Genomic DNA, 13,945 nt, shown 5'->3' on the forward strand with positions numbered 1-13,945 from the left:
ATATTATGGTCTCATCTGACCACATGACTTTCTCCCATGACTCCTCTGGATCAGTCAAGACAACTATGTCAGAAGTAATTTCACACTCTATATACTACTATTACCACTGCTGTTCATCATGGCACCTCCTGGCCAAGTGATATGACTCTGTATCTACTACTACTACTACTACTGCTGCTGCTGCTCAGTCAAGACACCTATGTCAAAAGTAATTTCACACTCTATATACTACTATTACCACTGCTGTTCATCATGGCACCTCCTGGCCAAGTGATATGACTCTGTATCTACTACTACTACTAATAATGCTGCTGCTCAGTCAAGACACCTATGTCAAAAGTTATTTCCCACTCTATATACTCCTATTACCACTGCTGTTCATCATGGCACCTCCTGGCCAAGTGATATGACTCTGTATCTACTACTACTACTACTGCTTCTGCTGCTCAGTCAAGACACCTATGTCAGAAGTTATTTCCCACTCTATATACTCCTATTACCACTGCTGTTCATCATGGCACCTCCTGCCCAAGTGATATGACTCTGTATCTACTACTACTACTACTGCTGCTGCTGCTGCTTCTGCTCAGTCAAGACACCTATGTCAGAAGTTATTTCCCACTCTATATACTCCTATTACCACTGCTGTTCATCATGGCACCTCCTGCCCAAGTGATATGACTCTGTATCTACTACTACTACTACTGCTGCTGCTGCTCAGTCAAGACACCTATGTCAAAAGTTATTTCCCACTCTATATACTCCTATTACCACTGCTGTTCATCATGGCACCTCCTGCCCAAGTGATATGACTCTGTATCTACTACTACTACTACTACTACTACTACTACTACTGCTGCTGCTGCTCAGTCAAGACACCTATGTCAAAAGTTATTTCCCACTCTATATACTCCTATTACCACTGCTGTTCATCATTGCACCTCCTGCCCAAGTGATATGACTCTGTATCTACTACTACTACTACTACTACTACTACTACTACTACTGCTGCTGCTGCTGCTGCTCAGTCAAGACACCTATGTCAAAAGTTATTTCCCACTCTATATACTCCTATTACCACTGCTGTTCATCATGGCACCTCCTGCCCAAGTGATATGACTCTGTATCTACTACTACTACTACTACTACTACTGCTGCTGCTCAGTCAAGACACCTATGTCAAAAGTTATTTCCCACTCTATATACTCCTATTACCACTGCTGTTCATCATGGCACCTCCTGCCCAAGTGATATGACTCTGTATCTACTACTACTGCTGCTGCTGCTCAGTCAAGACACCTATGTCAAAAGTTATTTCCCACTCTATATACTCCTATTACCACTGCTGTTCATCATGGCACCTCCTGCCCAAGTGATATGACTCTGTATCTACTACTACTACTACTACTACTACTACTACTGCTGCTGCTGCTGCTGCTCAGTCAAGACACCTATGTCAGAAGTTATTTCCCACTCTATATACTCCTATTACCACTGCTGTTCATCATGGCACCTCCTGCCCAAGTGATATGACTCTGTATCTACTACTACTACTAATACTGCTGCTGCTCAGTCAAGACACCTATGTCAAAAGTTATTTCCCACTCTATATACTCCTATTACCACTGCTGTTCATCATGGCACCTCCTGCCCAAGTGATATGACTCTGTATCTACTACTACTACTACTGCTGCTGCTGCTCAGTCAAGACGCCTATGTCAAAAGTTATTTCCCACTCTATATACTCCTATTACCACTGCTGTTCATCATGGCACCTCCTGCCCAAGTGATATGACTCTGTATCTACTACTACTACTACTGCTGCTGCTGCTGCTGCTGCTCAGTCAAGACACCTATGTCAGAAGTTATTTCCCACTCTATATACTCCTATTACCACTGCTGTTCATCATGGCACCTCCTGCCCAAGTGATATGACTCTGTATCTACTACTACTACTACTGCTGCTGCTGCTCAGTCAAGACACCTATGTCAAAAGTTATTTCCCACTCTATATACTCCTATTACCACTGCTGTTCATCATGGCACCTCCTGCCCAAGTGATATGACTCTGTATCTACTACTACTACTAATACTGCTGCTGCTCAGTCAAGACACCTATGTCAAAAGTTATTTCCCACTCTATATACTCCTATTACCACTGCTGTTCATCATGGCACCTCCTGCCCAAGTGATATGACTCTGTATCTACTACTACTACTACTGCTGCTGCTGCTGCTGCTCAGTCAAGACACCTATGTCAGAAGTTATTTCCCACTCTATATACTCCTATTACCACTGCTGTTCATCATGGCACCTCCTGCCCAAGTGATATGACTCTGTATCTACTACTACTACTACTGCTGCTGCTGCTCAGTCAAGACACCTATGTCAAAAGTTATTTCCCACTCTATATACTCCTATTACCACTGCTGTTCATCATGGCACCTCCTGCCCAAGTGATATGACTCTGTATCTACTACTACTACTAATACTGCTGCTGCTCAGTCAAGACACCTATGTCAAAAGTTATTTCCCACTCTATATACTCCTATTACCACTGCTGTTCATCATGGCACCTCCTGCCCAAGTGATATGACTCTGTATCTACTACTACTACTGCTGCTGCTGCTGCTGCTCAGTCAAGACACCTATGTCAAAAGTTATTTCCCACTCTATATACTCCTATTACCACTGCTGTTCATCATGGCACCTCCTGCCCAAGTGATATGACTCTGTATCTACTACTACTACTACTGCTGCTGCTGCTCAGTCAAGACACCTATGTCAAAAGTTATTTCCCACTCTATATACTCCTATTACCACTGCTGTTCATCATGGCACCTCCTGCCCAATAGTGTTGCTCACGAATATTCGCATTGCGAATATTCGACTCGAATATAGCATATTCGAGAAATCGCGCTATATTTCGAAATTCGCGGTGAATATTCGCAATTCCGAATATTCGATTTTTTACAATTTTTTTTTTGAACCAGATCACATCCTAGATATCTCCATCGACGTCTAAAAGCATTGCTGGTATCATTAGAGACCCTGGGCCGAGTAGCTGAAGCGTTCATTGAATTTTCCAGAAAGATCGCAATGCGATTATTCGGCAAACGCAATATCGCGCGATTACTTTCCTCGCCCCGATCTTCCGCATCAGAGCGATTTTTACAGTTTCATTTTTAAAACAGATCACATCCTAGTGATCTCCATAGACGTCTGAAAGCATTGCTGGTATGATTAGAGCCATTGGGCCGAGTAGCTGAAGCGATCATTTTATATTGCCGAATATTCGCAATGCGAATATTCGGCAATAGGAATATTGCGCGATTATTTGCTCCGCCCTTTTGCATCAGAGCCAATCAGAGTTCTCCTTCCACACTCGTCAGAGGTTAGCAACCAATAGGAACCTGCCTGCATGGACATTATATAAGCTCACTCCCAGCACCATTTCATTGCAGATTCAGAAGCTGGCTATAGAGTGTGGAGGCTGTTTCTGTGTTCCTGGTTTCCTGTGTCTTTGTTCTTGATTGATTTAGATCATCACCAGCATTGCTATTTAGTGATTCCAGTGGATCTTTTCCAGTATATCAACTGCTTTTTTCAAAGCAATAGACCCAAGAGCTTTTTTCAAAGCTACGTTTTGTGCTGTTTTGTGCTGTTTTTTTCATTTGTGTTACTGTTTGATCCTGCAATCCTCGCTGTTCAGTGATATTTGCTAGAGATTTCAGAACACATTTTGCTGAGCTTTCTAAAAGAGCTTTTCTAAAAGCTAAGTTTTGTTCATCTTGTGTTACTGTTAGATCTTGCAGGTTCGCTGTTCAGTGATATTTGATAGGCATCTCAGTTCACATTTTGTTTAGTTTTTCCTAAAGAGCTTTTATAAAAGCTAAGTTTTGTGTTCAGTTTAGTTAAATTTTGTGTAGTAAGTGTACACACTGTTAGTGTACATTTATTTCATCTAGCTTAGCTTAGTGTGTGTTTAGTGTCTGTGTTTTGTGTTTAAAAAAAAAAAAAAAAAAGTTAGTGTTTGTTTAGTGCTTTTTTTTTTTTCTTTAATTTTGTAGTCCTTGTCTGGTGTACTACTTTTCTTATAGTTTAGTAGCTGTCTGTGTACGTCTTTGTCTGCGTGCCTGTCTTGTAAAAAATACACAAAAACACATTTTGTTCACATTTCCCCCCCCCAATAAAGTTTACCCCCCCCACACACATATCAGCAATAATGAGCGGCATCCGTGGCCGTGGCAGCAGGGGTAGGGGAGTTACTCCCAGTGCTGGATCGCTGCCAGCACGGGGTACCTCTCGTGCCCCTACTAGTGGTAGAGGATCGGGTGCAAGGGGAGTACGCCTGATCCGGGAGTTCTTCCCATCGGGCAGCCGCCCGATATTGCCATCTCAGGCTCAAGTAGTGGTGGACTACATGGGGCACAGCAGTGCCACTGAGTCGTCGGTCCCGACTCACAGTAGTACCACCATTACACCGGTGCCTGTACTACCCCCCCCCCCAGCCCCCAAGAGTCCAGCATCTTACTGTTCGACAGCGACAGTGAGAGGGATCTCTTGGGGGAGGCCATGCATCAGGCAGACCTCCAGCTCTGTCCTGATGGTCAGGACCTTTTTGAAGGGATGGATGAGGAGGATGGGATACCTGCTGGCAGTATCCCAGAGACATCCCTTCAAACTGGTGCTGCTGTTTTGGTGCAGGAAACAGCAGCACCTAGTCAGACCCAGGCGTGGGTGAGGGGACAGCGGAGCCAGGCTAGAGGCTCCATGTCAGGTGGTTCCCTCAGACCAACACATTTCAGCCCTTGGTCTGACATCTCTGGGGGCGAAGAGGGTGACCCATCATGGTTGCCATCTGACGCGTCGGCTCACTACGTCAGTGACGACGGGGAAGGTAGGCACCCTGGTGAAACGGTGCGCCAGGTCACCACCAGGGAGACCATCGTCAGGGTCTCCACTGGTGATGGCAGCAGGAGGTGTCAGGAGGAGGAGCAGCAGCAGCAGCAGCAGCAGCAGGCAGCTCCACCTGTGCGCACCGAGTCCCAGCAGGTGCAAGTAAGCGTCACCCCATCTGACAGGAGGGCGGTGCTGAAGTCACCTGTCTGGAATTACTTTACCCTGGTGGCAGACAACCCTACCGTGGCCATCTGCCGGATTTGTAAAGTGAGGGTGAAGAGAGGGAAGTGTTTGGCTCGGGTGGGTACCACAGCCCTGAACCAGCACCTGAGGATAAACCACTGGGCGGTGTATGACGAGATGAAGCGTGGTGGTGGTAGCAGCGCCACCACCACAAGTGAGCAGGGTACAGCAGCCCCTGCCACATCTTCATCTCTTTCCAGCAGGTCATGCCCCCCCGCTCCCTCTAGTAGAGGTACTGGTACCGGCAGCCAGACCTCTACTTCCACAGCACCCTCCACGTCTGTGTCCCGCACTGCCGTCCGGCGCCAGGCGTCGATTTCAGACGCCTTTGACCGCACCACTCCCTTCCCCCCTGGAGACCGACGTGTGCGTTCCCTCAATGGGCTCCTGGCAAGGGTTATTGCCCAACATCTGCTGCCCTTCAACATAGTTGACAGCAACCCCTTCAGGCAGATGTTGGAGCAGGCCCAACCCCAATGGCGTGTCCCCAGCCGCCATTTCTTTGCCAGGACTGGTGTCCCTGCCCTACACCAGCACATTGTGCAGAATGTAACCCTGTCGCTGGATCACGCTGTCAGCGACAGGGTTCATCTGACAATGGATGGCTGGACCAGCAGGCATGGGCAGGGGCGCTACATCAGCTTCACGGCCCATTGGGTTTCCCTCCGAGGCGTCGGTGAGGGATCGGCGGCAACCGATCTTGTGGTGCCGCCCCGGGGTGTCCAGGGGAGAACTGCTGGTCTCCCTCAAGCCACTGTCTCCGCAGCTGCTGAGCCTCCCAGCAAGCGCCCCCGTAGCTACTCAAGTGTGGGGCACGTGCGCTGTCAGGCCGTGCTCCAGCTTGTTAGTTTAGGGGACCGGAGACACACTGGAGAAGAAGTGCTGAAAGCACTTCAGGCTCAGGTCCAGAAGTGGCTGACACCCCGAAGGCTCCAGGCAGGTATGGTTGTCTGCGATAACGGCAGCAACCTACTCGCCGCCCTTAGTGCTGGCAGTCTGACCCACGTGCCCTGTCTGGCACATGTCCTCAACCTGGTGGTGCAGAAGTTCCTGCGCACTTATCCAGGGTTGAGTGACATTGTGGCAAAGGCGCGTAGGATTGCCAGCCACTTCAGGCGCTCCCCAACCGCTACCGCGTCCCTGTCCAAATTGCAGCGGAAGTACAATCTGCCCCTTCACAGGCTGATTGTGGACAGTGTGACGCGGTGGAACTCCACCCTCCACATGCTGAAGAGGTTGTGGGAGCAGCAAAGGGCGGTGAGGGAGTACCTGATGGAACTAGGCACTGAGAGGGCTTCACCACAACTCCCTTTCATCGCCTGTGCGCAGTGGGGGCAGATAAACCAGGTCTGCCAAGTGTTGTCCTCCTTCGAGCAGGCGGCCAAGATGGTCAGCAGTGAGCAAATCGGCCTCAATAGCGTGCTGCCAATACTGTTCATGCTGGAGAGGACACTAGATCGCCTGCTCGAGGCTGGGGAGAGTGCCTTGGTGGAGCAGGAGGAGTCAGCAATGCTCCACCGAGACCAGGGCCAGGACGAGGAGGAGGAGGAGGAGGATGATGATGAAGAGGAGGAGGAGGTGGTTGCTGGTGTCGTCCCGGAGTCAGGGCCTGGTCAGGAGGGAGAGCCGGTGTTGGGGGCACCGATAGTCCGGGGGTTGGGCATGTCTGAGTTTGACCAGCAGCGCCTCAGGGATGAAGAGTCGCACCTCATTCACCTGGCCAGCATTGAGGAGTCACAGCGGGCTGTGCTCTTCCCCATGGCTGCCCACATGCTGAGATGCCTCAGGAGGGACCCCCGGGTTAAGACCATCAAGACGAGGGATGATTTCTGGATGGCCACCCTTTTGGATCCCAGGTGCAAGGGGAAACTGGAGCAGTTCATCCCAGCCAGCCGGAGGCAGCACCGGATGGAGGAACTGCAGGCAGCCATTGTCAGACGGTTGGAGCAGGCAACTCCCCGGCCTCCAGTTGTCCCCCCTCATCTCACCCAGCAGGTGGCTGCACCCAGCTGCAGCCGAGCAGGGGACCTAATGGAAGAGATGAGGATGTTCTTCCAAACCGAGCGACCCAGTACCAGCACCAGCAGCAGCAGCAGTCACCACCAGCGGCTGGCCCACATGGTGGCAGACTACATGGCGTCCGTCGGTGCTTCTGACAGTATGAGCACCGACGACCCCATGGAGTACTGGGTTGCCAGATTGGACACCTGCCGCGAGCTCGCTCAGTATGCGCTGGAGTTATTGTCTTGCCCCCCCTCCAGCGTACTATCTGAGCGGACATTCAGCGCGGCAGGTGGGGTGGTCACGGACAAGAGGACCCGTCTGTCCACAGACTCCGTGGACAGACTCACATTCATAAAGATGAATGAGTCCTGGATCGGCGGTGACTTTCTGGCACCCGTCGTCGGTTCAGGGCGCTGAAGGGTCCCTTGCCATGCATTCCCTGATGAAGCCCCGGACCTGATGTATTTACAGTGCTGAATATAACTATTTTAACATCAGAGAAAATCAATGTTAATATTTGGTACAGTAGGCTTTCTTTGCAATTACAGCGGTCAAACCTTTCTTGTAGTTTTACACCAGCTTTGCACACACTGGAGGAGGGATTTTGGCCCACTCCTCCACACAGATCTTCTCTACATCATTAATGTTTCTGGGCTCTCGCTGAGAAACACGGAGTTTGAGCTCCCTCCAAAGATTCTCTATTGGGTTTAGGTCTGGAGACTGGCTAGGCCACGCCAGAACCTTGATATGCTCCTTACAGAGCCAATCCTTGGTTATCCTGGCTGTGTGCTTTGGGTCATTGTCATGTTGGAAGACCCAGCCTCGACCCATCTTCAAAGCTCTAACTCAGGGAAGGAGGTTGTTGCCCAAAATCTTGCAATACATGGCCACGGTCATCCTCTCCTTAATACAGTGCAGTCACCCTGTCCCATGTGCAGAAAAACACCACCAAAGCATGATGCTACCACCCCCATGCTTCACATTAGGGATGGCGTTCTTGGCATGGTACTCATCATTATTCTTCCTCCGAACACGGTTAGTGAAATTATGATCAAAAAGTTATATTATAGTCTCATCTGACCACATGATTTTCTCCCATGACTCCTCTGGATCAGTCAAGACAATTATGTCAGCAGTTATTTCACACCCTATATACTCTTATTAATAATGCTGTTCATCATGGCACCTCCTGCCCATGTGATATGACTCTGTATCAACTACTACTGTTAATACTACTACTGCTGCTGCTGCTGCTGCCGCCCAGTCAATACACCTATGTCAGCAGTTATTTGACACTCTATATACTCCTATTCCTACTGCTGTTCATCATGGCACCTCCTGCCCATGTGATATGACTCTGTATCAAGTACTACTGTTAATACTACTACTGCTGCTTCTGCTGCTGCTGCTGCCGCCCAGTCAATACACCTATGTCAGCAGTTATTTGACACTCTATATACTCCTATTCCTACTGCTGTTCATCATGGCACCTCCTGCCCATGTGATATGACTCTGTATCAACTACTACTGTTAATACTACTACTGCTGCTTCTGCTGCTGCTGCCGCCCAGTCAATACACCTATGTCAGCAGTTGTTTAACACTCTATATACTCTTATTCCTACTGCTGTTCATCATGGCACCTCCTGCCCATGTGATATGACTCTGTATCAACTACTACTGTTAATACTACTACTGCTGCTTCTGCTGCTGCTGCCGCCCAGTCAATACACCTATGTCAGCAGTTATTTCACACTCTATATACTCTTATTAAGACTGCTGTACATCATGGCAACTCCTGCCCATGTGATATGACTCTGTATCAACTACTACTGTTAATACTACTACTGCTGCTTCTGCTGCTGCTGCCGCCCAGTCAATACACCTATGTCAGCAGTTATTTCACACTCTATATACTCTTATTAAGACTGCTGTACATCATGGCAACTCCTGCCCATGTGATATGACTCTGTATCAACTACTACTGTTAATACTACTACTGCTGCTTCTGCTGCTGCTGCCGCCCAGTCAATACACCTATGTCAGCAGTTGTTTAACACTCTATATACTCTTATTCCTACTGCTGTTCATCATGGCACCTCCTGCCCATGTGATATGACTCTGTATCAACTACTACTGTTAATACTACTACTGCTGCTTCTGCTGCTGCTGCCCAGTCAAGACACCTATGTCAGCAGTTATTTGACACTCTATATACTCCTATTCCTACTGCTGTTCATCATGGCACCTCCTGCCCATGTGATATGACTCTGTATCAAGTACTACTGTTAATACTACTACTGCTGCTTCTGCTGCTGCTGCTGCCCAGTCAAGACACCTATGTCAGCAGTTATTTCACACCCTATATACTCTTATTAAGACTGCTGTACATCATGGCACCTCCTGCCCATGTGATATGACTCTGTATCAACTACTACTGTTAATACTACTACTGCTGCTTCTGCTGCTGCTGCCGCCCAGTCAATACACCTATGTCAGCAGTTGTTTAACACTCTATATACTCTTATTCCTACTGCTGTTCATCATGGCACCTCCTGCCCATGTGATATGACTCTGTATCAACTACTACTGTTAATACTACTACTGCTGCTTCTGCTGCTGCTGCCGCCCAGTCAATACACCTATGTCAGCAGTTATTTCACACTCTATATACTCTTATTAAGACTGCTGTACATCATGGCAACTCCTGCCCATGTGATATGACTCTGTATCAACTACTACTGTTAATACTACTACTGCTGCTTCTGCTGCTGCTGCCGCCCAGTCAATACACCTATGTCAGCAGTTGTTTAACACTCTATATACTCTTATTCCTACTGCTGTTCATCATGGCACCTCCTGCCCATGTGATATGACTCTGTATCAACTACTACTGTTAATACTACTACTGCTGCTTCTGCTGCTGCTGCCGCCCAGTCAATACACCTATGTCAGCAGTTATTTCACACTCTATATACTCTTATTAAGACTGCTGTACATCATGGCAACTCCTGCCCATGTGATATGACTCTGTATCAACTACTACTGTTAATACTACTACTGCTGCTTCTGCTGCTGCTGCCCAGTCAAGACACCTATGTCAGCAGTTATTTGACACTCTATATACTCCTATTCCTACTGCTGTTCATCATGGCACCTCCTGCCCATGTGATATGACTCTGTATCAACTACTACTGTTAATACTACTACTGCTGCTTCTGCTGCCCAGTCAAGACACCTATGTCAGCAGTTATTTCACACCCTATATACTCTTATTAAGACTGCTGTACATCATGGCACCTCCTGCCCATGTGATATGACTCTGTATCAACTACTACTGTTAATACTACTACTGCTGCTTCTGCTGCTGTTGCTGCCCAGTCTAGACACCTATGTCAGCAGTTATTTGACACTCTATATACTCCTATTCCTACTGCTGTTCATCATGGCACCTCCTGCCCATGTGATATGACTCTGTATCAACTACTACTGTTAATACTACTACTGCTGCTTCTGCTGCCCAGTCAAGACACCTATGTCAGCAGTTATTTCACACCCTATATACTCTTATTAAGACTGCTGTTCATCATGGCACCTCTTGCCCGAGTGATTTGACACTGTATTGTCAATGTCTACTACTACTATTACAGCTCAGTCAAGACACCTGTGTCCCAATTTTTTGGTACACTATTGACTACTATGACCACTACTGATGCTGTAAAGTATTCCCCAAGTGTTTTTATGCTATGTATTACTATTACCACTACTGCTTGTAAATCGTGCCTGTGTGATACTTAGTGGGAATGCTTTAATAAGCATTCCTAGTATGGATACCCGTAAATGTATTAATCTTAATTAGTGTGAATGCTTTAATAAACATTTCCAGTATTGATATCCGTAAATTTAGTAATCTTATTATTCCTTACGTTTTTTGGTTCTGCGTAACTTCGGCATACTTTCAGCTATTGAGACCATTCAACTGTAAAAATGTTCGTCTCTTTCAGCAAATGATGGGACTTCTTCAAGTTTTTTCCTACTTTTTACACTTTTATAAATTTTAAGCTTTTAGACCCTTTTTTTAACATTGAAGTCAATGAGAACATCCTTTTCCCCTTTGAATTCACATGCCCTGCCAAAAGTTTCAGCTACTTCATACTTTCACTTACAGACACTGAAAAAACTGTAAAGCGGTCACAAAATATTTAGCTATCCGGCTATGACTTTTCAGATCGTTATCGTTTACAATTTTTTGGTGAAAACGCAATTTACGTTTTGCGAATTTTTCACAAAAATGCGATAGGTTATAATGTAATCCTATGGAGGGGATTTAGAGTCTGTCATGTGACCTTAACATTGGAGATCTTTGTAATTAAAAATATCTTTACAAAAAGGGGAAACAAATTGGTCTCACGCCCACAAGATCTACTTTTCATACACAATTTGTATATCAAAACGTAGCTATGCTTGTCTGGTTTATGGCAATGTGATCAATTCTGCGATACGTATTTTAGTTTTAGTTATTGGAGCAACAGCCAGAAATTATGTCTCATAGACTCTCATGTTAAATTATCTAAAAAATGTTGCTGCAGAACTCACAAAGACGCTCTTTTCTAAATAGCAGACATGGCCACATTTTTAAGTTTATCTACATAAATTTCATATCGATGCGTTTACAAGGGCCGTGTATTTCAAACGGTGTAGTCGTTGTATCAATTGCATGTACGTTTGAGGATTTATTAAGCTTTGTTTGGAGGCTTAAATCATGTATTAGATATGTGAATTAAAAGCGTTTGTAATGTTATTTCTTTCCATAAATCACTTTCCTGACCTCAGTGCAATATTCCTCCTCACTGACCTGGGGGGGAGGGGAAACCTATTGAGGGGGGAGGGGCGACCAGGAAGTCAGCATACTCTATACTTTGCAGATAGAGAAAGAAGCTGTGTGTCCTAAAGATAGTGTAGTGGTTATGGTGAATGTCTTTGGCAAGGGGCTCACCAATTAAGCTATTCAGCATTCCCACTCGCATTTTCCTCAGGAAATGCATTGTCTAGTTATATTATATTTTAATACTCCTGCTGCTGCCTCCATGCTGAGTAAAGCTTCATGACCTCTCTGGCACAGCGGATCCACCAACAGCCTCCGCTACAAGCTACCAGACCGGATCTAAACAGCAAGTGTAACTATAACAATGAACCTTATGTTAAACCCTGTTTTGCGGCATTTATACTGCAACCATTGGGCTGTCTGCAAGAGCTCATCTGCATTCTCTCTCTTTCTTGCTCTCCCTCTCTCTCTCTTTGTATATATATATATATATTGTTGCTTTTGTTATGTTCATTTTTCAACAGTTTATTTTGGGTTCGTCGTGTCTGTGTCGTGTGCTTTAGTTTGTCCTAGGTTACTGTTAAATAAAATAATAGTATAAAATGTTTTTGCTTATTATGAAGTTAAATGTGTTGATGTTGATTTGTTTGATGTGAAGTTAGATGTGTTGAAAAACCTACAAATCTATCTCAAAAAGAAATGAAACATTTCCAAAAAATAATATTTATTAATAAAAACATAATTTCAGATATAACTCTGATTGAGCTTCTGAAGGCGCTCCATCTTCGCTATATTTTTTGATTGCTGCTGCTCTAGCAGCACATTTTGTTGAATAAGGTAGCGGATCTGGCGCTGATTTGCCTGGATCCTCTGGTGGGTTGTCTTTATGAGCGCGTTCTGCCTCATCATCTTTCTTGATACTGTTAGGATATAATAAAAAAAAAAATTGGATTTAAAATAACGTTACCAAATAAATAAAAAATTTTTTTGCTTATTAATCAATCATTATCATGTGTATACACTTGTTATGTGTCTAACACATCCCGGGAGTGCAGAATTATTAGGCAAATGAGTATTTGGACCACATCATCCTCTTTATGCATGTTGTCTTACTCCAAGTTGTATAGGCTCGAAAGCCTACTACAGATTAGGCATATTAGGTAATGTACATCTCTGTAATGAGAAGGTGTGTGGTCTAATGACATCAACACTCTATATCAGGTGTGCATAATTATTAGTCAATTTCCTTTTCTTTGTCAAAATGGGCCAAAAGAAGGATTTGACAGACTCTGAAAAGTCCAAAATAGAGAGATATCTAGCAGAGGGATGCAGCACTCTTAAAGTTGCAAAGCTTCTGAAGCGTGATCATCAAACAAAAGAAGCGTGTGGAAAAACAAAGGTGCAAAATAACTGCCCATGAACTGAGAAAAGTTAAGCGTGCAGCTGCCAAGATGCCACTTGCCACAAGATTGGCCATATTTCAGAGCTGCAACATCACTGGGGTGCCCAAAAGCACAAGGTGTGCAATACCCAGAGACATGGCCAAGGTAAGAAAGGCTGAAAGACGATGACCACTGAACAAGACACACAAGCTGCAACGTCAAGACTGTGCCAATAAATATCTCAAGAAAGATTTTTCTAAGGTTTTATGGACTGCTGAAATGAGAGTGAGTCTTGATGGGCCAGATGGAAGAGCCCGTGGCTGGATTGGTAAAGGGCAGGGAGCTCCAGTCCGACTCAGACGCCAGCAAGGTGGTGGTGGAGTACTGGTTTGGGCTGGTATCATCAAAGATGAGCTTGTGGGGCCTTTTCGGATTGAGGATGGAGTCAAGCTCAACTCCCAGTCCTACTGCCAGATTATGGAAGAGACCTTCTTCAAGCAGTGGTACAGGAAAAAGTCACCATCCTTCAAGAAAAACATGATTTTCATGCAGGACAATGCTCCATCACACGTGTCAAAGTACTCCACAGC

The sequence above is a fragment of the Rana temporaria genome, chromosome 5 (assembly GCF_905171775.1).
Source record: "Rana temporaria chromosome 5, aRanTem1.1, whole genome shotgun sequence".
NCBI lineage: Eukaryota > Metazoa > Chordata > Amphibia > Anura > Ranidae > Rana > Rana temporaria.